Source organism: Ursus arctos, unplaced genomic scaffold, assembly GCF_023065955.2.
Source record: "Ursus arctos isolate Adak ecotype North America unplaced genomic scaffold, UrsArc2.0 scaffold_17, whole genome shotgun sequence".
NCBI lineage: Eukaryota > Metazoa > Chordata > Mammalia > Carnivora > Ursidae > Ursus > Ursus arctos.
The window spans coordinates 52,760,927-52,786,129 of record NW_026622841.1 but is presented as its reverse complement, the minus strand read 5'-3'; the positions used below and the strand labels follow the sequence as shown (position 1 = coordinate 52,786,129).

Sequence of the window (25,203 nt, the reverse complement as noted above, 5' to 3'; positions counted from 1 at the left end):
TAAAGTTTACATAAATATGTTTCAAACTGGAAAAGACATTGGTCATCCACTGCATGAAAACATTTGGCCACACACATGGAATTCCTATCAGGACAGTTTTCCAAACCCGGCTCTACTTGTTCAGTCTTTCTCCGCTGCAGCTTCCTCACTGGAACATGGACATAATAGAGGATTATTATCTCTACATTCCACAGAGTATAAAAAAACGAAATAACATCATCAAGGGAGACACAATATTTTCATTACTAGCCTGATAGTTTTTTAAAAAATAGGCAAATCTCTCCATCTCTGTAACCTTTTCAATATAAAAGTACATTGTGGAAGATTCATGAGAACAAATTCAAATACAAGCAAATATTTAACCAGATGCTCATATTTACCTTTACCTAGAGACCTTATCCCCCCCCCCAATAGCCACAAAATTCTGCAGAGCTAAATTGTCAAACCAGGAGTCCGTGTGGGCAAAGATCGCTTGGATAAGCTAGAGGTCTGATGTAAGACAAATTAAGATGTATTTGCATTCCACCTAAAATAGTTGTCTCTTTGGATGCTGGTGCCCTTTTTAATTTGCATTGTAAATAAGAAAATATCTATACAACATGAGAATGTTTAAAAAGATGTAGCCTGCAAACCCTAAAGAGCAGAACAAGCATGATGGTACGACACACAGTGAGCACAGTACCCATCCCAACGTGTACGGAGTCTAGGGAAGTATGTTTTGGAGCAAAGAGGAAAGTGTTCATATGTGCGTGGCTGCGGGGGTGGGAACAAATAAAATGTGCTACCTTTGGCCTAGTCCTTTCCCTTCTCTCAGTGTTTTGCTTTCATGCCAATTTCACAAATTCCTTTTCATCTCAGTCTTAACAATGACCTTTAACCTGGATCCTTAAAAAATTGTTGAAATACTGTCATTCTGAAAGAGTGCTCTCCCTGCCTTCACCAACCTTTACTCTCCTCCGAGCTAAGCTTCTGTCTCCCACCCATACACACACGTCGGTGTCTGTGTTGTTTTAGTCTGGATTCTCTTGGAAACAGACCCTGAGATAAGGATCAGGGAGCAAGCGGGAGGCATCACGCTGCTGCAGTCGTCCAGCTGCACTCCAGTACCAGGACGGTCTCGCTGAGCGTCTGGGGGCAAATCACCTAACTTTTCTGAGTCTTAGTTTCCTCTTCTGCAAAATGAGTTTAGTAATACTTCCCTAGCGGGGTTGTTATAAAAAGTGGAAATAAGACTTATAAAATGTTTGGCACATAGTAAGTGCTCAAATACACCCCTTCCTTTGTGTCATATGATGCATATTCTTAACCTTAATTCAGTGTGAAAATTTATACTTAACCAATTGACTTTTACTGTCAATATTTATGTCTCAAACTTTTAGTCCTATGTTTATTTATTTTTTAATTATTTAAAAAAAATAAACCTTAACCCTGAGGATATGTAAATGTAATCTTCTCTCTGCCACTTTTCAAGTTGTTATGGTTTTTTTTTTTTTTAAGAGCAACCAAAGCAAAATGCAGTTGGGAAGATAAACCTGATAATCCTACTGCAAAATGTTTCTGCATTTCAAAATCAAATAGAAATTATGATTTTGTTAGGCTACCATCTATAGCTGCATCATTTAGGTTGGAAAAATAATGAGTATCACGGACACGTATCTCTGCACTAAAATAATCTGTGGCAAATTCATTTAGGCCCCTTGATCTTGAAGTGATCTACATTGATCATTTAATTACCAAGATAATTAGGTAAAACTGCTGTACTTCATTTTTTTCAAATGGACAGAGCTGATCTGTTGTTGTGGTTGTTTTTTAAGGGCACTTTAATTTATAGTGGATACAAGAGCAAGCCATGTTTCCAAGGCCAAACAGCTTAATAACTGTAGTACAACTGTATTTCTTTGACTTTGTTACCACCTGCAACAATGGTGATTCCAGCCATATTCAGATTTCTCCTGACCGGCCTTTAGAAACCCTGGGGAATCCCCTACTTGCAAAACCAAACCTTCTCTGTGCTGCCTGAACCCTACTATTTTTACTTGCTCTTTTTTTCTTTTTTCTTTTTGTTTAAAGAGTTTATTTATTTATTTGGGAGAGAGAGCATGAGGCAGGGTGCAGAGGGAGAGGGAGAAGCAGACTCCGTCGCTGAGCAGGGAGCCAGATCCGGGCCAGATCCCAGGACTCCAGGATCCTGACCTGAGCCCAAGGCAGCCGCTTAACCGGCTGAGCCACCCAGGCGCCCTTTTTACTTGCTATTATTCTGCCCACCAGACTGACATTGAACATCAAAGATCTCAAAGGCACCAATGGATGCTGCTGAGCTGGCTGTGGCCCGAACCTAATATGGAGTCACCAGGACTGCCAGCGAGTGATGAGTGCCTTGGCCTTGCTGAAGTCTGGACTGGGTGCAGGTGTTGGGTCCCTGCTCAGTGCACTGTCATCCCTTTGGCCTCATGAGGTCCAGGATTCACCTCTCACCTTAGGGACGCCACCACACAACGATGCCACTCAGTGGATTATAGCTCTTTCACCCAGGACTCAGACACAAGCATCTGGGTGCTAGGATGGAGGATGGAGCAAGACATACTCCGTATCACACTCCCAGTCTGTTACGGCTTCTGTGTTTTCATATAAAATGCTTGGTGCGTGGCAAATGCTTGCACGGGTATACCCAGCTTGTAAGCATATGAAATTTTGGAATTTATCAGATAGGCATTGGGAAAGCAAGGAAGTATTTTATGCAGAAGAATAATACAAGGAGGTTAGATATAAAAAGATTACCGTAGCTGTGAGTGGACAAAGTTTAATGGCACAAGACGAGGGAAGTTAGATGGGCAGCTGGGAGGCTTTTCACCTACCAGTGCAACCACACTGACCTTAGACCAAGGTTTGTACCTTGATTCTTTCCTCCCTGGACCTGGGTCCTTTCTCAGGAGACTTCACTTTTTCTCTCACAGTTAGATATTGGAAAAACAGAAGGTCCTATTTTTTTTTAAAGGTTGGATGACTTAGATATTTTCTGTCACCAAATTTATGAATCCCAGAGAATATTATCATATTACAACATCATCTGCATTGTATTTATAAAGGATGAGTAATTTGTGCTATTCCTAGCTATTTGAAAAACATATTAAAGATGAAAATGAATTAGGTAATGCAACAATGAGTAATGCTGTATGTGTGACCCAGTTGTCAGACCTTCTCACTAAGTAAAAAAGTATCATGATGTTTTGTTTTGTTTTTTGTTTTATGGCCTGTACTTTTAACATATGAATATACTCTTTTTAAAAAAGATTTTATTTATTTATTTATTTATTTGAGAGAAAGAGAGAGAGCATGAGCAGGCGTTGGGGGGTGGAGAGGGAGAGAGAGACTCAGACTCCCCACTGAGCAGAGAGCCTGATGGGAGGCTCAATCCCAGGACTCTGAGATCACAACCTGAGCCAAAGGCAGACGTTTAACTGACTGAGCCACCCAGGTGCCCCACATATGAATATACTCTTGCGTTTCTGGTTACTTCATGTCTTATTTTGTCTTCATTTTATTTAATTATTATTATTATTTTATTATTTATTATTATTCATTTATTTAAAATATTTTATTTATTTATTTGACAGAGATAGAGACAGCCAGCGAGAGAGGGAACACAGTCAGGGGGAGTGGGAGAGGAAGAAGCAGGCTCCCAGCGGAGGAGCCTGACGCGGGGCTTGATCCCAGAATGCCGGGATCACGCCCTGAGCCGAAGGCAGACGCTTAACAACTGTGCCACACAGGCGCCCCTATTTTTTTATTTTTTGAGAGAGAGAGAGCATGCAAACCTTGGAGAGGGGCAGAGGGCGAGGGAGAGAGAGAATCTTAAGCAGGCTCCAAGCTCAGCACAGAACCCTGTGTGCAGGGCTCAATGTGGGGCTTGATCTCATGATCCTGAGATCATCAACTGAGCCAAAATCAAGAGCTGAACGCTTAACTGACTGAGCCACCCAGGTGCCCTGGTGTCCTATTTTGTCTTAAGTGTAGCTTTGCTCTCCCTAGAATACTGTTAGGGTATAACCAAATGTGTTTCAGGAAAAATAAGCACTGGTGTAATTTTCCAGATTGTGGGTTCACCGTCACTTAATTTCCCTGGATGACAGTTTACTCATCTTTATGATGGAGTTACAGCTGCTTCAGCTTTCAAATCTACAATCCTAAAGCGTCATGATAGATTAAAAACCTTTTGTTTTTTAAACCTGGTAACACGGCATAAGCACCGCGGTAGTTCTTACAGGTCAGCGTTATTGAAACACAATTTGACACAAGGAAATGAAAATAGTGCTTTGCTGTGTAGACATCCTAAAGAATTCTTTAATGAGAATGGTTCATTATTATTAGCACAAGTAATATAATTTTAATTCTCTAGATAATTGATAATATTAGCCTCATGACAGTTAACCGGTTTTTCTGAACTGGCTTAGCACTTTCCTTCGTTGACCACGTTACCTAAAATTTCATTTTATGTTTCTCTTTTCCTCTTCCTTTACCTCTCCTCACAAATTTGGGTGATTTTAAAGATATTCTGGGTAGGTCTTTTGTCAGTGTCAGAAAAATCCCAGGGCTGGGTTCATGAGGCCAAAGTGTGCGAGGTGGGCTGAAAGGTGCAGGGGCTGCAATTTGGGACTCGAGAGGGCCTCAGGGAGCAGCAGTGGCCAAGGAATCAGCCACAGGATCAAACCCTCCTTCTGGTTTTCTCTTCCGAACGTTGGCCTCTGCCGTTTGCTCGACAGCATTTTTCAGATTGCTGGCTGTTAGCAGACAGACCATGTGCAGAAGAGGTAGAGACGCTTGAGGGGAAGTACTCCAGGGGCTGCGGGTCAACTCCAGGCACAGGAGGGGAAGGGCAGGTGGTTTTAAAATTAATTAATTAATTTTTAAAAAGTTACTCCGAGTAATCTTTACAAAGCCTACCAGGATGCTTTATCTGTGTAGTTTCCATCAAAATCTATCGATAACATAAATAGAGGCTAACATATAACCCATCTTTCAAAATGCTTTCTCCCGGCCTCCATGTGGCATAGGGAAAGGGAGTGTTGGTTCTGTCTGACTAGCTGTTAGTCTAGTGGAAGATAAAAGTCCACCAGGCCCGGTTGGAATGTGGCAAATGGCTTTCACTGTGAGCTGCTTATACGATGCTATAAAGACCAGCTGGGGTGAACCACCGGTGGCTTTCCATGGGAATGCAGGTAACCTGCTACTTGGAAATGAGTTGACTTGAGAAAAAGTGTCTGACCCCTAAAATTATTGCTCTGACCAAAAGTACAATTTCAGCGAGATTGAGGAAAAGAGAATTTAAAAACAGATGAAAAAGGGGAAGGCTTCATTTCCTCACATTACACTTCGCGGTGTGCTGGGTGTGGATGGAAGTGAATGCCGAGGGCCGTGGGCTTAAGAGAGCAGGGTGCATTGTGTTCACAGAAAATTAATCGGTCAAATAAATTGCTCTTCCTCTTTTTCTACCCATTGCCCCTGAACATCAGCCTAACACCCCTCCCCCACCGCCCCAAACCCTCTTAATAGCCAAGAGCCAGATTTTATGACATAGTAGATGTTCAGTAAATGCAAATCGTTATAGTGGCTTAGCATTGTGAACTAGGATGGAAATTAAAATACATCTGTTTGTGGATTTCTTTCTTTCTTTCTTTCTTTCTTTCTTTCTTTCTTTCCTTTTTAGATTTCTTTTTTTTTTTTTTTTTTTTTTGACAGAGAGATAGAGAGCACAAGTAGGCAGAATTGCAGGCAAAGGGAGAAGGAGAAGCAGGCTTCCGGCCTAGCAGGGAGCCCGACGCAGGACTCGATCCCAGGACCCTGGGACCATGACCTGAGCTGAAGGCAGGTGCTTAACCAACTGAGCCACCCAGGCGTCCCTGATGGTGGATTTTCAAAAGCAGTCTAAGTGTCAGAGTTAATCAGAGTCATATTTTTAAAATTTCTGTCTCTATTAAACCTTTTCCTGTGACTTCAGTGTAAGCATTGGTTATACTTTTAAACACCAGACAGACTGCTGGGAGCATGTGAGGCTGGAAACGCTGAGTTCTGTTCCAGATGCATTCTCTTTTTGATGGTTGGATGGTTTTGTTGTTGTAGAGACAAGCCGAATTTGTCCATGAGGGGTTGCTTGCTTGAGATTTATGGTGTAGTTCTTCCCCACTTTTTGTTGACCCTTCTCTATTCCCAAAGAGACACACTGAATTCAGGAATTTGTTTTTAGGCATTGACCTACTAAAGTATCGGTTTGCACGTGATGTGAAAGCCCGCATCAAAGATGCGGGCAGGACCAGGTCAATGACCTCTGAATGTTTTGCAGCCTTTTATTTTTGACTGTATTCACGTGGGGGTTTCAGGAGTGTCTTGTGCCCTTTAGACACAGGTTGAGCAATGTTGCTGACATAGCCTTCCTCTTTGAGCCAGTGGTCTTCTTTTAAACTTCTTACATCTCCCCCGTAAGGAATGCCTGCCTATCTCAGACTTTGGGAGGCTTGGGCACCCCTTTTTTGAGTTATTTTTCGAAACGGTAGAAAAGCAATGATCAAAGAGTAGTTTAATGGATGTTGTGTATTTCGTTTTTAAGAGCATGGAAATGCTTCTTTTCTTTAGCCTCTGGCTTTTTCAGCCCTAGGGGTGAAAAGATTGGAGTGATAAAAGGCAGAGACCTACTTTCTGAACATAGGTATTCCCCATCTTACAGATGAGTCATTATTCCAAGGCTGTATTTGTCAGAAGTTGTTCAGAATTTTGAGTTCTTTACCCTGAGAGAAAATGTTAAAAGTTATGGTTAGGTTTTCAGACTAGCCCAGACAATTATATTCAATCTATATGATAAAAACATTTTTCTTTTGGAACTGCTAGCTTCTGTTGAGACTTTGGAGCAGGAAGCCACATAGGGAGCCTAAGGTGAAAATCTCTGGACGAGTCTAAAGTGTTGTGACTCCCTTCCCAAATCTCTTATTTATCTGCCAGTGCCCATTTCTCTGGGCTCTAGTGTCCACATCCCGAATCACACCTTATGCTTATAGTCAGGCTTTCTTCTCTCCTTGCTTCAAAGTTATTACTTTCTCTCTTTCTCAAACGGAACTATCATTTTCTTCGTTCTGCTGATCTAATAGGAAAGCAATCCGATTGAATTAATCATTTTTGCACAAAGGATTGATAACACCGTAATCCTTCCATGCTATTTGCATTAAAAGGCCGAAAGTCTAGTAACTCAAATCAAATACAGGTTTTTGTATTTATTTCAGCTTGGTATTCATTTATCATTTTTAAAAGCATTTTTTAATAACTGATGTAGGCCGTGGGAATAAACAGGTGAATCAAATACGATGTTTATCATCTTATCGGGAGATGAGCATTTAAATACCAATAAACATGGTACAAAGTGTGATAGTGATGAGTTTCAAAAGAGAGTTTTATGAAAATGTCAAATCTTATGCATTGGGGAAAATGGGTAAACTGGTACAACAATATTGAGAAACAATTATGCATTATCTTATAAAGATATGCACACTGTCCAACATAGTACTTCTGCATATCATTAAATATGATATTAATTTAATCTAATATTAAATTGATATGACATTAGATATCTCAATAAACCATGGAAAAATTGTCACACATATGCACCATGAAATGTTTCAGAAATAACCATCATAGCAAGAGATTGAAAACAACACAAATGTCTATGGACAGGAGACCGGGTAAATAAATCATGGAATATTCACAAAATAAGATATTATTCAGGGGCACCTGGGTGGCTCAGTCGTTAAGCGTCTGCCTTCGGCTCAGGGCGTGATCCCAGCGTTCTGGGATCGAGCCCCACGTCGGGCTCCTCCGCTGGGAGCCTGCTTCTTCCTCTCCCACTCCCCCTGCTTGTGTTCCCTCTCTCGCTGGCTGTTTCTCTCTCTGTCAAATAAATAAATAAAATCTTTAAAAAAAAAAGATACTGTTCAGCCACGAAAATGAATGAACTACAGGTGCCAACCAACCACATAGATGAATCTTTAACACAGCTTATAAAAAAAAAATTACAAGAGATTGAATGGTATAATAATACCACTTTTATAAGGCTCAAAACCATGCAAAACTTAACAGCATTCTGTAGGAAAACCTAAGGGGGGAGGCAGGAGGACCGAATAAGTAGATGCGATGATATTGGTAGTATTCTTGCTATCAAGATAGGTGATGGGTTCACAGATATGCACTTTATTATTATGCTTCATAGCTGACCATATGCATGAAATGATTGCATGATAAAACATTTTATGCACATTTTTTCAATGGCCACCCCAGTTGTGGGGAAATACTGAAGAGAAGCAGTTAATTCTGACAAGGAGACTGGGAAGGCTTCACAGGGGAGGTCGTGTTTACTCTGAACGTGAAGGAATAGTAAGGCTTCGGGGTCAGACAGATGTTGAGTGGTGGAAAGTGAGGAGGGGGAGAGGGAGGGAGAGGTACGCACATACACGGTGGGCTTGGGTCAGAGCCACACGGGTGGGCTGTGTGGGAATTGCGGGTATAAAAGCTGATGTTACAAGAAGATGCGGTGAGGAAAAGGAGATGTCACAGTATTTCTAGGCAAGGCAACCAGGTGACCATGATACATATCATCCTCTTCAAGAACCTGTGAGATCACCCAGGCCTGGAATGAAAAAAGAAGCCACAGATAGAACCAGGGACGGGGGAGGGTAGTGTGGAGAAGGCAGGAAACCCAGGTAAAGAAAACCAGGAAGACCCCTCGAAGGCAGCATTGAGATGCTGGAGGAAAACCAGAGTTCGCAGAACCAGGTCGTCCCAGGCAGAAGGGGATTTTGACCCATGGAGGGAAGGATTCCATAGCACAGGAAAGAGGTTGTCTTTTGGCAAAAAGGGAGTAAGGAAAAGCCATCAGAAGAGGGGGGTGTATGGGGCGTCTGGGTGGCTCAGTTGGTTAAGCATCTGCCTTCGGCTCAGGTCATGATCTAAGGGTTCTGGGATCGAGTCCCACATCAGGCTCCTTGCTCAACGAGGAGACTGCTTCTCCCTCTCCCTCTGCTGCTCCCCCTGCTTGTGCTCTCTCTCTGTCAAATAAATAAATAAAATCAAGAAGAAGAAGAAGAAGAAGAAGAAGAAGAAGAAGAAGAAGAAGAAGAAGAAGAAGGTGTATGAAATCTCAGAAAGATTCTAGACAAACATGAGCATTAAGGAAGTCTGTAGAATCCACACCTATTCAGTTGCCACATCCAGAGTCAGACACCAGTGGATACAGGATTCTATTTTTAATGCATTCATTAACTACAGGCATCCGTCTTCCCAGTGTGTACATTTGCTCTCTTTCTAGTTTTCTGTCTGCTAGGAAGTATCTTTGTGTATACATATACAGCATAGTTATCTTGGATGCCAGCTGAGATAGGAAGAAAAGAAGGGAAGAGATGAGGAAAAAGAGTTTCCATTTACTGAGCACCTACTGTGTGCCAAGCGTTCTGCTCTAGGGCTGGCAGTGTCTTCATTTCTGGCTCTCATCCCACCTCTGCAGTATGTAACGGGAAGACACAGCAAAATCAAGGCTTACACAGGGTGAATGACTCACCCAAACCAAAGTCGATTCAAAAAAGACAGACTGTCTCTGTGAAATCATAGTTCCTCTCCTTCTTCACAACCTCCCCCCCCAAAAAAAAGAGAAAGGGGAGAAAAAGAGAGGGAAACAAAGAAAATAAAAACAAAAAAGAAGCACCTTTAAAAATATGTTTGCAATTAGATACACTGCAAAGTTTAATCCCATGCATTTTTTGCTCAGATGGCTAGCATTTTTAAAGATTTGCCCCCGTCTTGAGGATTTACTGACCCAATCTTGATGGAAGTTCCAACACCTTATCGGTTGCTTCCCTTAAGGTACAGGCTGTCCCTCCAGTCATGCTATTTTAACGGAGGTCCCTGGAGAATGTACTTTGATAAGATGTTTTGCTGTAACGAGCCTTGTCCCCTGGCTACATTCCGTAGTCCCTCTTCACACACATCCCCTTACCTTGACATGGCTCAGATCTGTCTTTTCTCACTGATTTTACTAATCTACAATTATTTTCTTGTTATTGAAAATCATGATCACGCTTTCCATTGCTATTTATTCCTGGAAACTGCATATTAAGGTAATTATTTTTATCTTCCCAACACTAAAGTTACAGCTCATAAATTTTATAGTCATGGTGCATGGATATTAACTCCATAGCGTCCTGCCTGTAGCTTCTCGGTGAAGAGAGTTGTGAGGCTGTTTCCTAAGAGTGAACAGGATGCAGAAGGGACTTGACAATGGATAATGTTTGCAACAACTTCTGAGGGGAGAGGGACAAAAGAGCCCACGAGGCAGAGCAGAGAGGGTTGCAAGCAGCACGGGAGGGCCTCACCATGTTAGAAAGGGCCGTCTACCCCGGCTCCACAGAGCACCCCCAGAACACAAGCTCTGCCCCTGATTCTCTCTCCACTGGAATGTGGGCTACCTGCCACTGTTGGGAGATAAAAGTAAACTCATCTATTAACCTTTCTCACTTCCAGATTAACCATAAAGTTGGTTTTAAGTGGTAAGCACAGTGCAGACGCTGCATCTGACCACGTAGGAGAAAGAGTTATTCTTTCAGAAGGCAATCTGGAGATCTGTTATAGGGTCATGAAGCTTTGGGATAGAGCTTTATAAATGCATTTTTTACAGCGAATCTTGTAGGGTGGAAAAGTAATTTGAACAATGAGTAATTCCATACAACTATCCCGTACAGAGAAAGGAACGTCAGCTGCAGCCCCGGTATGTATGCAATAGCCCGACGGAGTGCTGACATAAAGTCCGGAATCCTGCACGTGGCCACTGGGGTCTCTTCCTGCTCCTTGGTCTGCTCCTCCATCCTTCTGCAGCCCACCTCGTATCATTTGCCCTCCTGCAGTCCGGAGCCCACAGGCTTACACAGGGTGTAAGGAAAGAGGTTGTCCGTTCCGGACACAGAGATGCTCAAACAGTTCCATCTCAGGACCTCTGTACATGCTTTAAAATGACAGAAGAATGCAAAAAACTTCTATTTATGCATGCTCTACCTACTGACATGTATTACGTTAGAAATGACAACTGAGACACTTTGAAGTACTTATTCTAATTCACTTAAAAATAACGATAAAATTAGTCCATTCCGTGTTAACATATAATTTTTATTACAGTTAACTATATTTTCCAAAGCAATAATAATTTAAGATAGGGGCACCTGGGTGGCTCAGTCAGTTAAGCGTCTGACGCTTGATTTCAGTTCAGGTCATGATCTCATGGGTTGTGAGATCGAGCCCCACGTAGCGCTCCACATTCAGCAGGGAGTCTGTTTGAGATTCTCTCCCTTCCTCTCCTCACATGCATGTGTTTTCACACATGTGCTCTCTCTCTAAAATAAATAAATAAATCTTTTTAAATAATGAAAAAAATTAGGGTAAAGAGTAGCACTGTAAACCTATTTAATGTCTGGCTTAGGACAAGAGAGTGGATTCTTATGTCTACTTCTATGTGAGAAACTGAGGGTGTGATATACATCATGTAGCTTCTGGAAACTTCCACTGTTCACTCCTGAGAGAATGGGAGTGAAAAGGCCAATAATGTCTTGGTATGACTAGGAAAAAGTTTTGACCTCATCATCCTCTTTTAAGAGTCTTAGAGGCCTCCCAGGGACCCTGGACTGCACTTTAAGAACCACAACTGCAGACTCATCGGCCTTCATTTGGTTGGAAATAAGTCAATAGGGTGACTGCCAGATAAGGTTGAAGAATTAAGTTGAGGCTAAAGCATATCCTACCTTATTTGGACATTCTCCGTCTACTGGGAAGGAACTGAGCATTCCTGCCCAAGAGGCAGACAACAATTAGGGACATCCCAAAGCCCTCCCCCCCAAATTTACACAGCTTGGTATTTCCCAAAGGTCTTTTTCAAGCATCATTTCATTTGATCTCTACCATAACTCTGTGAGGAAACCAATACAACTGTTCATCTCCTTTTCCACTCAGGGAAAGAGATGTTTAGTGGCCTTCTCAAGGTCATCCTGTTCCTTCAAGGACCACCAAACTCACTCCTGGATTCCCTAAGGCCTTCCCTATGCAAGTTGTCTTCATTCATTGCAAGGTCAACCCATGGACACAGGAGTCTGGTGACAGAAATCATGGAGAAGAAGTAATTGGAAACAGATATTTAAGCTAACTTCGATTGTAGTGACTCACAGATGCACCATTTTATTCTATTTTCTGATTCTTTCGCAAACAAAAATAGTTAACGTATGCAAGAGGATCGACTAGATCCTTTGGTCGGTACTATTAAAGTGTGCGTGTCTACAACGAGAAGAAAATTCCCCGTTCGCTACCAGGACCAGTGAGAGCAGATTAAACAAATGCTATCCACAAACCAAGTTACTAAACTTTTAAAATATCCAAAGAACATCAGAAAGACCTTGCATGGACTCTTTTCCAGGTGTCCTGGACTTGGATGCTAAAGAAGAGGGCTGCGGACTGAGTGCTGACTGGCTGGCTCGTCTCTGGTCTTTGCAGGCCTATCTGTCATGATTTCTGCCATCTACCACTGTGAGAAAATCAGTGCCCTTTAAGTAACTACTCTCACCCTACCGTCTGCTGAGAGGAAGACCACATTTCTTCAGGAAACATTTCTTCAGCAAGCTAGGCTACTTTTGTTCTATTACAAACTGCAATCTTTTTAACTTAACACTTGACACCGAGGGTTGACTTCTATGCCGGTATTCATTCTTTCCTTTGAAGATTGGGTCTACACAGGGTGGTCAAGTAGTTCCAAAGAGCCATTCTGACACTAGCTTTTTTGTTTTGAATTGTAGTAAAAGGCACATCACCTAAAATGTACTATCTTAATCATTTTTAAGTGTGAGTTCAGTAGTGTTGCACACATTCACGTTGTGGTTCAACTAACCTCCAGAACTCTTCTCATCTTCTCCCCGAACAACAGCCCCCGATTTCTCCATCACCCCCAATGCCTGGCAACCACCTTTCTACTTTCTGTCTCTATGAACTTCACTACTCTAACTACGTCGTATTAGTGGAATCAAACAATATTTGTTGTCTTGTGTCTGGTCTATTTTATTTAGCACGATGCCCTCTAGATTCATCCATGTTGTGACATGTGTCAGAATTTCATTCTTTTTAAAGGCTGAATAGTATTCCACTCCATGGGTATATCACATTCTCTTTATCCATTCATGCATCAGTGTACTTTTGGATTGCTTCCACTTCTTGGCTATTGTGTACGATACTGCTATGAACATGGGTGTACGAAGAACTCTTTGAGACCCTGCTTTCAGTTCTTTTGAGTTAACAGTAGCTTTTGATGGAATGGATTAGTAGTGTAAGGCAGTGGCCCAGGAGCCTCCAGAATACCCAAGGATCACAGGATTCCTCCAGCATGACCTTGGCACAGCCTGGTTTTCCAAGGTGACTGCTCATGCGGAAAGCCTGTGACAGACGAGCTGTTTTAAATGAAGGCTCAGTTTGCGGAATTCCATCTACTTGAAACTATGTTTTATGTGATTTTATACTGTAAAATTTCTTCCCTAATTCAGCAACTATCATGGCTTATAGGACTGAAAAACAATGTATGCTAGAATTTTTATGCCATGTAAAATTTTTTTCTGTGCCTTTATGGGAAGAAATGAAGAACTTATTTTCTTGGTCCTTCCTCTAAAGAATTCAAATTCTGGTCTATGACTCTGACCTGTAGCACGTCTAAAATGGGGTTATAAGTGATATTCTTTGAGAATGTGTAATCAGAATGATTTTAGTCAAATGCTTGTTGGGATGTGTAAATAATTTTACTGGGTTTTCTGATTATGATTTTGAGTCAGCTAAGTCTTTACCTTTCAGCAATCCTCCCTAGCCCCCCCCCATTCTAGTTCAGACTTGCTTTAATTCTTTTTATGTCCCTATATGTTCATACAACTCTTTCATAGTCTCTTTCTGGAAACATCTATTACATATTCAAAAGTGGCTTGCATGTGTTTTCTCTTATTTGCAACTGCTAAATGAAAATGTTAATGAGAGATCCCTTTGGCTCTCTCATGAATTATCTACCTTGTTTTTCTACAGCAACTTTCTCCTTAATCCACAGCATCTTGGCAGTGGGGCAGTTTCAGGAAAGGAGGGAACACTAATTATCATGCTTAGTATGGGGGTATGTTACCAGCAGTTTTTGAATTATTCCTAAACATTTTTTCTTCTCTTTTCTGCCCATCCTTCCTGTCTCACTGCCTCTCGGAACATGGAATGTGGATCTGGCCATCATCTGGAAAAATGTTATCTTGGCGCCATGGGATATTGATTATGTGGGTGAGTCCTGAAATTAATGTTTAAGTTGTTGGTTTCTCTCTTTGTTTGTGGAAGAAGAAAACTGCCAAGTGAAATTGTTTGATGGGAAAATACCTTCAACATCCCAGTGCCCGTGTGTGTACCCCCATGTGCCTGCAGTTAGCGTTAGTCTTCCTGTGTTAAAGGGGGAGAAATCCTGATGTCCATTATTAGGAGCACCCAAATTCAAATGAAACAAAGATGAACCGTATTCAATGACAAAAGTTGATATTTAAACTTTTGTTGTTGGTATTCTTTTTTGTGGGGTTAATAATATCCTGAAGTATAGTTCTTTATAACAGAGCGATTAAAAAATATTGCACAGAGTTTGACATGGAATTTTCTAAGGCTCTTGTCTGGTTGTCTCTCTAAATCTCACACCTCAAATATTCATTGGTACCAATTATGGCAGATACAAATGTATTCATTTTTGTGGTGCTGACATTGTTTCTAATGTAAACACATTGGAAAGCAACAAAGTGGGAATTGTTCATTGTTGATATATTTATATTAAATGATTGATGAATCTTGATGTGAAAACTTCTCACTTGAGTTGGTCCTTAGTAATTAGATGCACAAAGTCAAGGTAGCAAAACTGTTAAATATCAAACCTTAACTTCGTTGTTTCAAAACTGCGTGATGAGAATATAACAGGCACTCAGCTTTTCTCCATGTAGGACCAGGGCTGGGAGAGAGGGTTTAAGTCTATTCTTGCTATGAAATGGAGACTAAAAAGCAGGCAGATTTTAAACACAAAAAATAGATTCTTAAATACGTTTGTGTGTGTGTTTTTTTTTTTTCCTCCTACTTCTCAAGCATGTGGGAAGCAGGTTTCTGAGAAAAGTCTTTGGTTAGCATGATATTAGAGAAGTGGTTGGGTCCAATAGCTTCTACACCTTTCTTAAAGTATTTAGCATGGCTGATTCCTGGAAAAAATAAGTCCGTTGAGGTATACCTCCATAGGAAAATCATTGTCTTGGTTATCAATTCCACTTTTATACTGAATCTTCCACTAAGCAAATTTCAAACTGCCATGTCATTGTCTTAGCCAGTGAGGTAGCAGGATTTCACTTGCTAGGAGCAAACACATTTGTTGTTGCAATCTGTTATTTCTGAAATTTCTAAAATTATATTGAGTGTTAGCATGAAATTTGGCATCAAGGTTTGTAGGATTTTCTATTCTGGTGTAAGTAATTTGTGAATCTTTATCTTAGATGATTTAGTTGCCCATAAATATCCCTAGGAATATGTGTCATTTGAGTTTAATCTGTGAGCTGTGAGTCGTTGATTTGACACAATTACCACCTAATCAGCTGTTTTGCCTATTGGGTTATGTTATGATTCTTTGTTCCATATGAAAATCTCCTTCCAGGGGAGCCTGGGTGGCTCAGTCAGTTAAACATCTGACTTTTGGTTTTGGTGCAGGTCATGATCTGAGTTGGGCTTTGCTCTCAGCAGGGAGTCTGGTTGAGATTCTCTCCCTCTGCCCCTCCCTGCACTCACACCCCCCCACCCCCATCTCTCAAATAAATAAATAAATCTTTAAAAAAAATATCTCCTTCCAGGATCCACATTGTATGCTTTCCTCTTTGTATCTCTCCAGGTCTTTTCGTCTCTATCCTTCTCAGAAACAATAACCAGCTAGACAGTCATCCTTAAAATCTCATTTTCTCTCCCGTAATGAACGATCAGTAGCCAGAACCTCCTTATTTTAAGTTGATCATGAGCTAAATCTTGTGAATTCTTTTGTCTGGGACTTTGAAAGCCTTCTGAAGATAATGCTTTGTTTGTGAGAGGCTCAGAAAAACTGCAGAAATCTCTGATCCTAAAATTTGCAAATTACAACAAGCAAGGCTGTTTTCCTATTATTTTTCAACTGACTCTGTAGCAGTACACGCGTGTTCTCCCCACCAGCCTCTCCCTCTCCTTGTTCTGAGACCTCCTTCCACTGAGGGACTCTTTTCACTTGGGGGGGGGGGTCATTCGGGGTTTTTTATTTGTTTTTATTCCCCTTATAGGGAGGGAGATAGGCTGGCTTTGCAGCCTAAAAAGTTATTGATTTGGTCAATTAGGGACCATTCTCTAAAACAAAACAAAACAAAAACAAACACACACAAAACAGCTGGCAGGTTTGCACACTGACCCAGTTCACTTTCCGTGATGCGTGCAATCACACATCAGCACCAGCTTCCCGTCGAGCAGCGCATTCTGACTTCCTCTCCCCCAGGCACTGGGTTACGGGACTTACATGAGCCCCATTAATTTTCCCAACAACCTTATGATACAGGGACATTCTGTCACCTAATTTTGTGGGTTGAGCAAACTGAGAGACAACTTAACCTGCCAAAAACCACCAGGGTCATTGATTCATAACATGTTTTCGCTAGATATGTTGTCTTTTAACCAGTTTAATATACTTCTTGACTCTTCTGTGACCCCAAAGATGGAATTTTGGTGCGTCTCAGACAATAATTTGTCATGTACAACTCAAAGTGTCTTTGACACTGGCAGTTATATAAAGCTCTTTCCTGAGTCCAAAGTGACAATCCTGTGGGGGCAGGGTCTGGAGGCAAGAGTGATTAGAGTAAAAGACATCTTAGTAGGGCGATTTGCCCTGTGAAAGTGATTTCTTTTTCCAGAGAAGTTGATATTTTTGCATCTGACAGGATAATCATATTTTAATAGAACTAAGAGTCGTTTTGGAGGAAAATCAGAGGCTAACACTTTTCCAAATTCACATAAACCTTGTACCTGCAAATTTCATTGGATTTCCAACTCTTGTTTTTGAGTGTTATTGAACACTTTAATCCAATCACGAGGACATCTCTAATAGCTAATTTTCTGCTTTATTAGTCGCTGTAATAGGCCTTCTCAAAATCAGAGAGACATGAAAAGCAAAAGTTATCTTGGTCGGCTAGCTCACCTCGCTTGCGTCTTTCAAGGTGCTCCATTGACAATGTAGGAGTTAATGGGGCCAAGCTGTGGAAGTGTTTGTCTGGGATGCTGATATTTCCAGTCGCTGAAGGTGTGTAGATCCCCATCCTACCTTACTTGGGTTTTGCAACAGCTTGCTGAGCCCTTCTTTTCATCTTTATTCTATCCTCCGTCTGGCTTCAGAGAGACATATCCAAACTATAACTCTCTTGCTTGATACTTTCCGGTGGTTCCATATTGCTTCTCATAGAGCCTCTCCACAGGACTGCCACACCCTGCTAAGTATTGTGTGGGTAACACAGGTAAGGTGTGACTCATAAATCAAGTATCAAAGTTTAAAAGGTACATATATTTTTTTCAAGATTTCCTTTAAATTCAAGTTAGTTAACATACAGTGTAGTATTAGTTTCAGGGGTAGAATTCAGTGATTCCTCACTTATATGTAACACGTGGTGCTCATTACGACAAGTGCCCTCTTTAATGCCCATCACCCAGTCACCCCATCCCCACACCCACCTCCCCTCCAGCAACCCTCAGTTTGTTTCCTGTAGTTGAGTCTCTGATGGTTTGCCTCCCTCTTTGTTTTTATCTTACTTTATTTTTCCTTCCCTTCCCCTATGTTCCTCTGTTTTATTTCTTAATTTCCACATATGAATGAAATCATATGCCTTTCTCTGACTAACTTATTTTGCTCAGCATAATACGCTGTAGTTCCATCAGTGACATTGCAAATGGCAAGATTTCATTCTTTTTGATGGCTGAGTAATATTCCATTATATATACCACATTGTCTTTATCCATTCATCAGTCTGTGGACAACTGGGCTCTTTCCATAGTTTGGCTATTGCGGACATTGCTGCTATAAACATTGGGGTACATGTGCCCCTTCGAATCACTATGTTTGTAGCCTTTGGATAAATACCTAGTAGTGTAATTGCTGGGCCATACAGTAGTTCATTTTTAACTTTTTGAGCAACCTCCATACTGTTTTCCAGAATGGCTATACCTACCAGTTTGCATTCCCACTAACAGTGTAAGAGGGTTCCCCTTTCTCTGCATCCTTGCCAACATCTGTCATTTCCTGATTTGTTAATTTTAGCCATTCTGACAGGTGTAAGGTGGTATCTCATTGTAGTTCTGACTTGTATTTCCCTGTTGCCAAGTGATATTGGGCATTTTTTCATGTGTCTGTTAGCTGTGTGTATGCCTTCTTTGAAGAAATGTCTGTTCATGTCTTCTGTCCATTTCTTAACTGGATTGTTTGGGTTTTGGGTGTTGAGTTTGATGAGTTCTTTGTAGATTTTGCATACTAGCCGTTTATCTGATATATTATTTGCAGATACCTTCTCCCATTCCTTAGGTTGCCTTTTAGTCTTGTTGATTGTTTCCTTTGCTGTGCAGAAGCTTTCTGTCTTGATGAAGTCCCAATGGCTCATTTCTGTTTTTGTTTCCCTTGCCTCCAGAGACATGTCTAGTAAGAAGTTGCTGTGGCTGAGTTTGCCTGTGTTCTCCTCTAGGGTTTTGATGGTTTCCTATCTCACATTTAGGTCTTTCATCCATTTTTAATTTATTTTTGTGTATGGCATAAGAAAATGGTCTAGTTTCTTCTTCTGCGTATGATTGTCCAATTTTCCTAACACCATTTGCTGGAGAGACTGCCTTTTTTCCATAGGATATTCCTTCCTGCTTTGTTGACAATTAGTTGACCATAGAGTCGAGGGTCCATTTCTGGGTTTTCTATTCTCTTTCATTGATCTCTGTGTCTGTTTTTGTCCCAATACCGTCCTGTCTTGATGATTACAGCTTTGTAATACAGCTTGAAGTCTGGAATTGTGATGCCTCCAGCTTTGGTTTTCTATTTCATTACTTTGGCCATTCAGGGTCTTTTCTGGTTCTATACAAATTTTAGAATTTGTTTGTTCTAGCTCTGTGAAAAATGTGTTATTTTGATAGGGATTGCATTGAGTGTGTAGATTGCTTTGGGTAGTATAGACCTTTTAACAATATTTGTTCTTCCAATCCATGAGTATGGAATGTTTTTCCATTTCTTTGTATCATCTTCAATTTATTTCATAAGCATTCTATAGCTTTCAGAGTAGAGATCTTTTACCTTTTTGATTAGGTTTAGTCCTAGGTATCTTATGGTTTCTGGTGCAATTGCAAATGGGATCAATTCCTTGATTTCTCTTTCTGCTGCTCCATTATTGGTGTACAGAAATGCACAAAAGGTATATATTTTTAAAAGTTAAATAGACTGGATTCAAGTTTACCTCTATGGCAATATTGTTTTCACTCGCTCTTATTCTGTATTATTTTTTGTGGGTAGGAGGCTGGTGAGGAGGGAGGATGCCCTGGCTGACTAGGCACTGGGGATTGTGTGAAATCATCAGCCTTGCTTATCAGTCCCATCGCCAAATGGTTCCTAGTGTAAAGCTAATAATTCTGTTTATCAAGAGTTTCTGTAGCACTTGTGAGTTTTGATTTTTATAGTTATTGACTTTGTCTATGTGATTTTACTCATGGGTAATTTCTAGGTAAGAAAGAAGGCAAGAACAGATGAGGAAAGCTCCAACATTTGTATCGTATGTAATGATGTTGTGAATACGCTTGCCTATTATGATAATAGTTTATGATTACGAAATAAGCAGCAAAATGATGATAAATGTAAAACTTGCAATTGGATGAGTCATATAAATAAAAGGTTAAAATACATACCGTCCATTTGTTTTAGTAACAATAAATAACATTTATTCTTCAGTGGTCCATATTTATTTACCTTTATAATGTTACCCATATAATGGAGGTCTGAAAAAAGTTTTCAAAATAAAACAAATATTTTGAAACATTTTGTGCATTGAAGATTTTTCTTATAAAGTGACTGATTTAGTGTATCATAGGTAGTGTTGTTACTTATGTATTGACATCAAGGTGTTATCGGTATTGTGCTTATTCTCCCAAAATGTCTATGCTGCTTTTTGCTTTAGTTTCCTAAATAATTTTGGGAGTGGTGAGGAGTTGAAAAAATCTAGAAGTATAGCCGGCATGGAAAAGACGTCTGTCTTAATGTCTCAGTCTGAAAAGGAAAAGTCAAAACTGAAGTTAGGATTGCTGGCAAGTTCTTCCCTGATCTGATCACTGCAGCATTTGCTCTTTCACTTGGGACCCCACCCTTGCCACTGCTGCTATGCTCACTGGTGTGGCCTGCCTTTAGCATCCCAGAAGACCTCAGGTATCCGTGATTTTTCTCATATCCTCTTTCCGACTCAAACTCCTCGCCTCATTTTTATCCAGCACCTCCGGCTTCTCTTTTACACACAGCTCTGTAAGAAGTCTATGCTGATAACTTTCCGCTCCCCTCACTCTACTGGTGTAAGAACCCTTCGGACTCGGGCAACACCCGGCAGGTGCCTCCCTCACATCGTTGCATATTGTCAGGGCGTGATGGATATCTCCCCTGATGTTTTCTGAAATCGCAAAGAACTAGGACTTCATTCTTTTAATAATTTCTTTATGTCTAACACCTACAATCTGGTAGGCTGTAACAGGTGGTGTTTCTTGAGAAGTAGACTATGAAATGGATATGGGTTGGCCGATGTGTTTATTTGCAAGTACTCCTGGGACCAACACCAAGCAAGAAAGTAGGACTGGCAGAGGGAGGAGTTGGGCTTGGTTGTGTTTCCCACAAAGGCATCAGCCCATCCTATGGAGAGCTCTGGAGTTGGGGTGACCTTCGGGTTGTTTCCAGTTAGAGCAGGAGGGCCTTAGTATTTTTACCTCCGCATTGACTGGACACTTGGGGTTTTGGCTGCTCCTGGTAGAAGGTGTGACATGGGCAAGGCAATTGTCTTTGGCAGAGACAGTCCCCAAAGAGGACTGACAGCTGAAGGCTGCCCTCTGGCAGCACTTCCAGTGGCTGGAGGATTATTAAATTCTTCATGCCTGGAAGGGGATCTAGGCAGTACACCATAGTGTCCACCATATTACAAAATGTTTATCCTAAAATTAGGTCCTAATAATAGGACATCATAACTATTTTTGTGACCTACTTGAAGAGCAATTCCCCTGTGAGTTAGGGGAATGGGGGTGAGAGGAGGCAATGAAACAGTGGACAACTTCCATCTGCCCTATTAGTAGAAATGGTTTAATAAAATGGATTTCTCTCTGGACTGTAGTTAATAACAATGTATCCTCATTGGTTCATTAATTACAATGATGTACTATAATAATAAGAGATGGTATTAAGATTAGAAACTGATCCAGTCTACTCGTGAAATCCTGTACCATCTTTGCAGATTTTCTAAAAACCAGAAACTATTTCAAAATAAAAATATATGAAACCCCACTTTATATTTTTATCCATATTATTTTTAAATTGTCTACTAAAAATTACTATTGATTTCCCTGCCACCTAGTTCCATTTATTTATTTTTTAAAGATAGGATTTATGACACAGAGATATAAATAACCCAGGATAATACATAATTTCCAATAACACCTATTTTATATATTTCATATAAAATTAATGCACACCCATATTTATTTATTATATATTATGTTATTTGAGAGTATTTTTTAGTTATTGTCATCTTATTGGTATGGCTGTGACCTGGGTTCATTTTCTAAAAAGCTTGCCATCGTAGATATTGGTCAAGATTTAGACTTCAGTGAGCCTATTATTTCACCTTCTGGGTAAACATATTCAAAAGATTGGTTTGTAAAAAAAATAATAAAACGACTGATTTTTTAAAAATGGATTTCTTTCTGAACAAGGAGATAAGACCCTTTATCTTTAAAGACCCCTTAAACTTTAAGCCTTCCAACCTTAAAGCAGCGAATGCATTGTTTGTGACTATTCCAAGTATTTCAACTTCGGGTACTCTTTCTGTAAAGATTTATTGACTCCCCAAAAGGCACACAGCCCTGTGGTAGTCGGTGTGGGATCAGAAAAATTTTTAAAAAGTCAGATATCAAGGAGATTTCAAACCATTGGTAGATGGGGACATGGAGGCAATTGACGGTAATACAAAGGAGAAGGAAACTTTGGAAGGAGAGGTCATACGAACGGAGCTTTGCAACCTCCAGAGACCTGAGCCCAACTCTTCCAGGAAATATTAGCTTTGACTTTTCTGCCCGAAATAATATCTCATTCACCTTTTGTAGCTCTGCAGACGCTGACCTCTATGTACTGGAGGGAGGGGCACTCTTAGCAAAACCAGCGGTGGCCACTGAAATCAGAGTCATGGCTGTTCCTTCTCTGTTTCACTCCCAGACTCCAAATAAAATGACCCCCAGGTCTTTCAGGTTTGGTTCCTGCCGGGGAACAACGTCCCCAAACTTGGGGCTGTATTTCAATTCCAGGATTGGGCTTACAGTCTCCCATAGGTCTTGCCTTGCCCTCACTTCCCCCGGCCCTCTACGGGCCTTTGTCCCCTGTGTGACTCAGCCCTGGGCAGCCTGGAGGTGTGCCTCACTCAGCTCATTTCTACTGTATCTGTAAGAAAGCGCCTTTGTCACTTTCCTCACCCTTGAGGAGGGCTCCTCCTTCCTTCTAGTGGCTTCTATAAATATGTAGTTCCTTTGTTTTCTCTGCCTTATCTTTAATTGCCAGGATGATGACTGTGCTGATGAATAAGACATTATGTCTCTCTCTCTCTCTCTATAGGTTTTGTAAAAAGGGGGGGAAAAAGCAACATACTGAATTACAATAGCAAAGTTCTAAATTATGCTTATGAGGCAGTGTTGACGATAAGGAAGTGGTTAAACATTACTTTGCTTAGAAAGAAATTGTTCTCAGGACCAATACTGAGTGTCAGAAAATGAAAAACAATTGATTCATCAAGTTCTTTTCTCCCTGGCATATAGAGAATGAGATTATTAGCTAGACAAAGTTATTCTAAAATCTATTTTAGTCAGTCGCTTTCTTTATCAACCATTTTCCTGTCAGTCCTAAAGTCCTATTTTTAAAAATTTTTAAAACCTCATTTACCCATTCTCCTCTTCTGACTCTTCTGAAGTTGTTACTCTGGAGATAAAGAGGGGAGGGCAGAGAACGGTAAATCTGGTGGGTCTGTGCTGAACCTTCCCACTGGAATTGACATCACCTCTCTTGGATCATGCCAGGAGTAGATATGTGGTACCTGGCTCCCCTTTATCTATTAGAGAACAATTTGAATATAAGCTTTACTCTGGAAGACTCTATTACCATATTATCGATTCTGGCTATGAGGTTGGCAGGACAGATGGAGGAAATGCAGTGTTGAGGGGAAAATGTGTGTGTATTTTCTATGTTACAGGACAGGTGCCAGTCCCCACCATACTACCCCCAACCCCACGCTCCCCCATTTGAAAACTAATTGAAAAACTCCATTATATTATAGCAGAAGGCCAAACTGCTTTACCTTCAATATGAAAAACTTGTATGAAAATGTATAAAATTTAATGACTAATTTTACATGAAAACTTCCCTCTGTTTTGAAGGTATTGACCAAGGCTATCTTTTACATATAGTTTGTCCAATTCTCCTGGTCCTTGTTTTAGCCAAATGGCTTGAGAACCCAAAGCTCAGTGTCTTTCCTTTTTTAAAAATTACCTCTGTCATCAAAGATTATCCACCACTCCTAAGTGTTATTCTTCTTTACCCCTACTGGTTTGGTTTCTAGAAATCATTTATGGTAGCAGAGCAGTAATTTGAATTTAATGAAAAGCTCACATAGGGAAAAAAATCAGTTTGCCTATGGAAAATATGCGGCAAACATCAAAGAATATTTGTTTTTCATAATTGGTTTTGGTTAGACAGGTGTAAATCTGACTATGTTAGAACTGGATTCCTGAGATAGCACTAACTGCTTTCATGCCTATCTGACCCTGATTCAACCAGTTTCTTGGACTTTCTGGGGAAGAATTTATGTGAGGTCAATGATTTGTACTTGTTCAAAGGTTACTCTGCCACATAATTCAGCTGTCAGCAGAACTACGTCTTGCCTGGTCCAAGATTTTGTATAAATCTAAATGAGGAAAAAAAGAAGAGTCCACAAAATTTATTGTCCAGGAAACGGACAGATCCCTGTCGGCTATGTCAGCACAAGCATTTGGGAATTAGGCAAGGGTTCTCCTTGCTGCTGATCTGAACTTTGCATTTCAAGCATTTTTGGTTGGAAGGACAGCTCTGAGATAGCACAGAGCGAGCCAAGCTAGCAACGGTGGAGGGAGATAGTTGGAGGGAGATAGTGGTGCTTTTATCTTGCAGCAAAGAGTGATCGCGAAGTTTGGCGGTTATCTCGTAAGGCTTATCTCCCCCAGCTAGAGTCCACTGTGAGGCTGAAGAGTACAGTTTAGAGACTATTTTTAACTGCAAGTCCTATGAACCCATAATTAAATATGTGGTTTGTTCAGTTCAGAAACCCCTCCCTCTGCAGGCACCCTGAAATATCTGATTAGGGTTTCCTATATTTCTGCCTCATGGAAAACTTCAAGGTTTGAATGTATTTTGGATGTTTAGTCTTTTGCTAGGTTTCTGGCATTTTCAAGTCTTTTGTTTGCTTTTAATAACAGTGTATCTCTAATTGGAATGTCATGAAGTATTTGACACAGGAGAACATTAACCTTGTAAAAATATCTTTACACGTATCCAGAAATGATTTGATTCCTCATTCCCTCCATACCCCCTTTCCAAATGAAATGTAATATTTGCATTGAATTCAGAAACTTACGGCTGCTGACCCCGTAGCAGTAGCTTTGCAACTAACTGGTGCTTCTCTGTAGCAGATGTTAATGGTCTTATCCATTGTCAAGGTTTTAATTATTAGAAACATTCTTTTCTGGTGGTACTGTATTTTGGGGGGATACATTTTAAAAATGGAAGGATAAGGGGCACCTGGATGGCTCCGTCGG

General features: G+C 40.6%; 1 protein-coding gene across 5 annotated transcripts in view; it reads left to right on the top strand.

Annotated features, from left to right (window-relative positions):
* EPB41L3 (erythrocyte membrane protein band 4.1 like 3) overlaps positions 1-25,203 on the top strand; it is a 226,581-nt gene that overhangs the window by 6,242 nt on the left and 195,136 nt on the right. The window contains exon 1 of one of the 5 annotated variants that reach the window (XM_057313230.1): positions 11,504-14,361. The exons of 3 other annotated variants lie outside the window; for them this stretch is intronic. The gene's annotated coding sequence lies outside the window, so the exon portion shown is untranslated. Of the gene's footprint in view, positions 1-11,503; positions 14,362-25,203 lie in introns of those variants that run through there. One more of the 5 variants, XM_048218429.2, reaches the window with a different exon arrangement.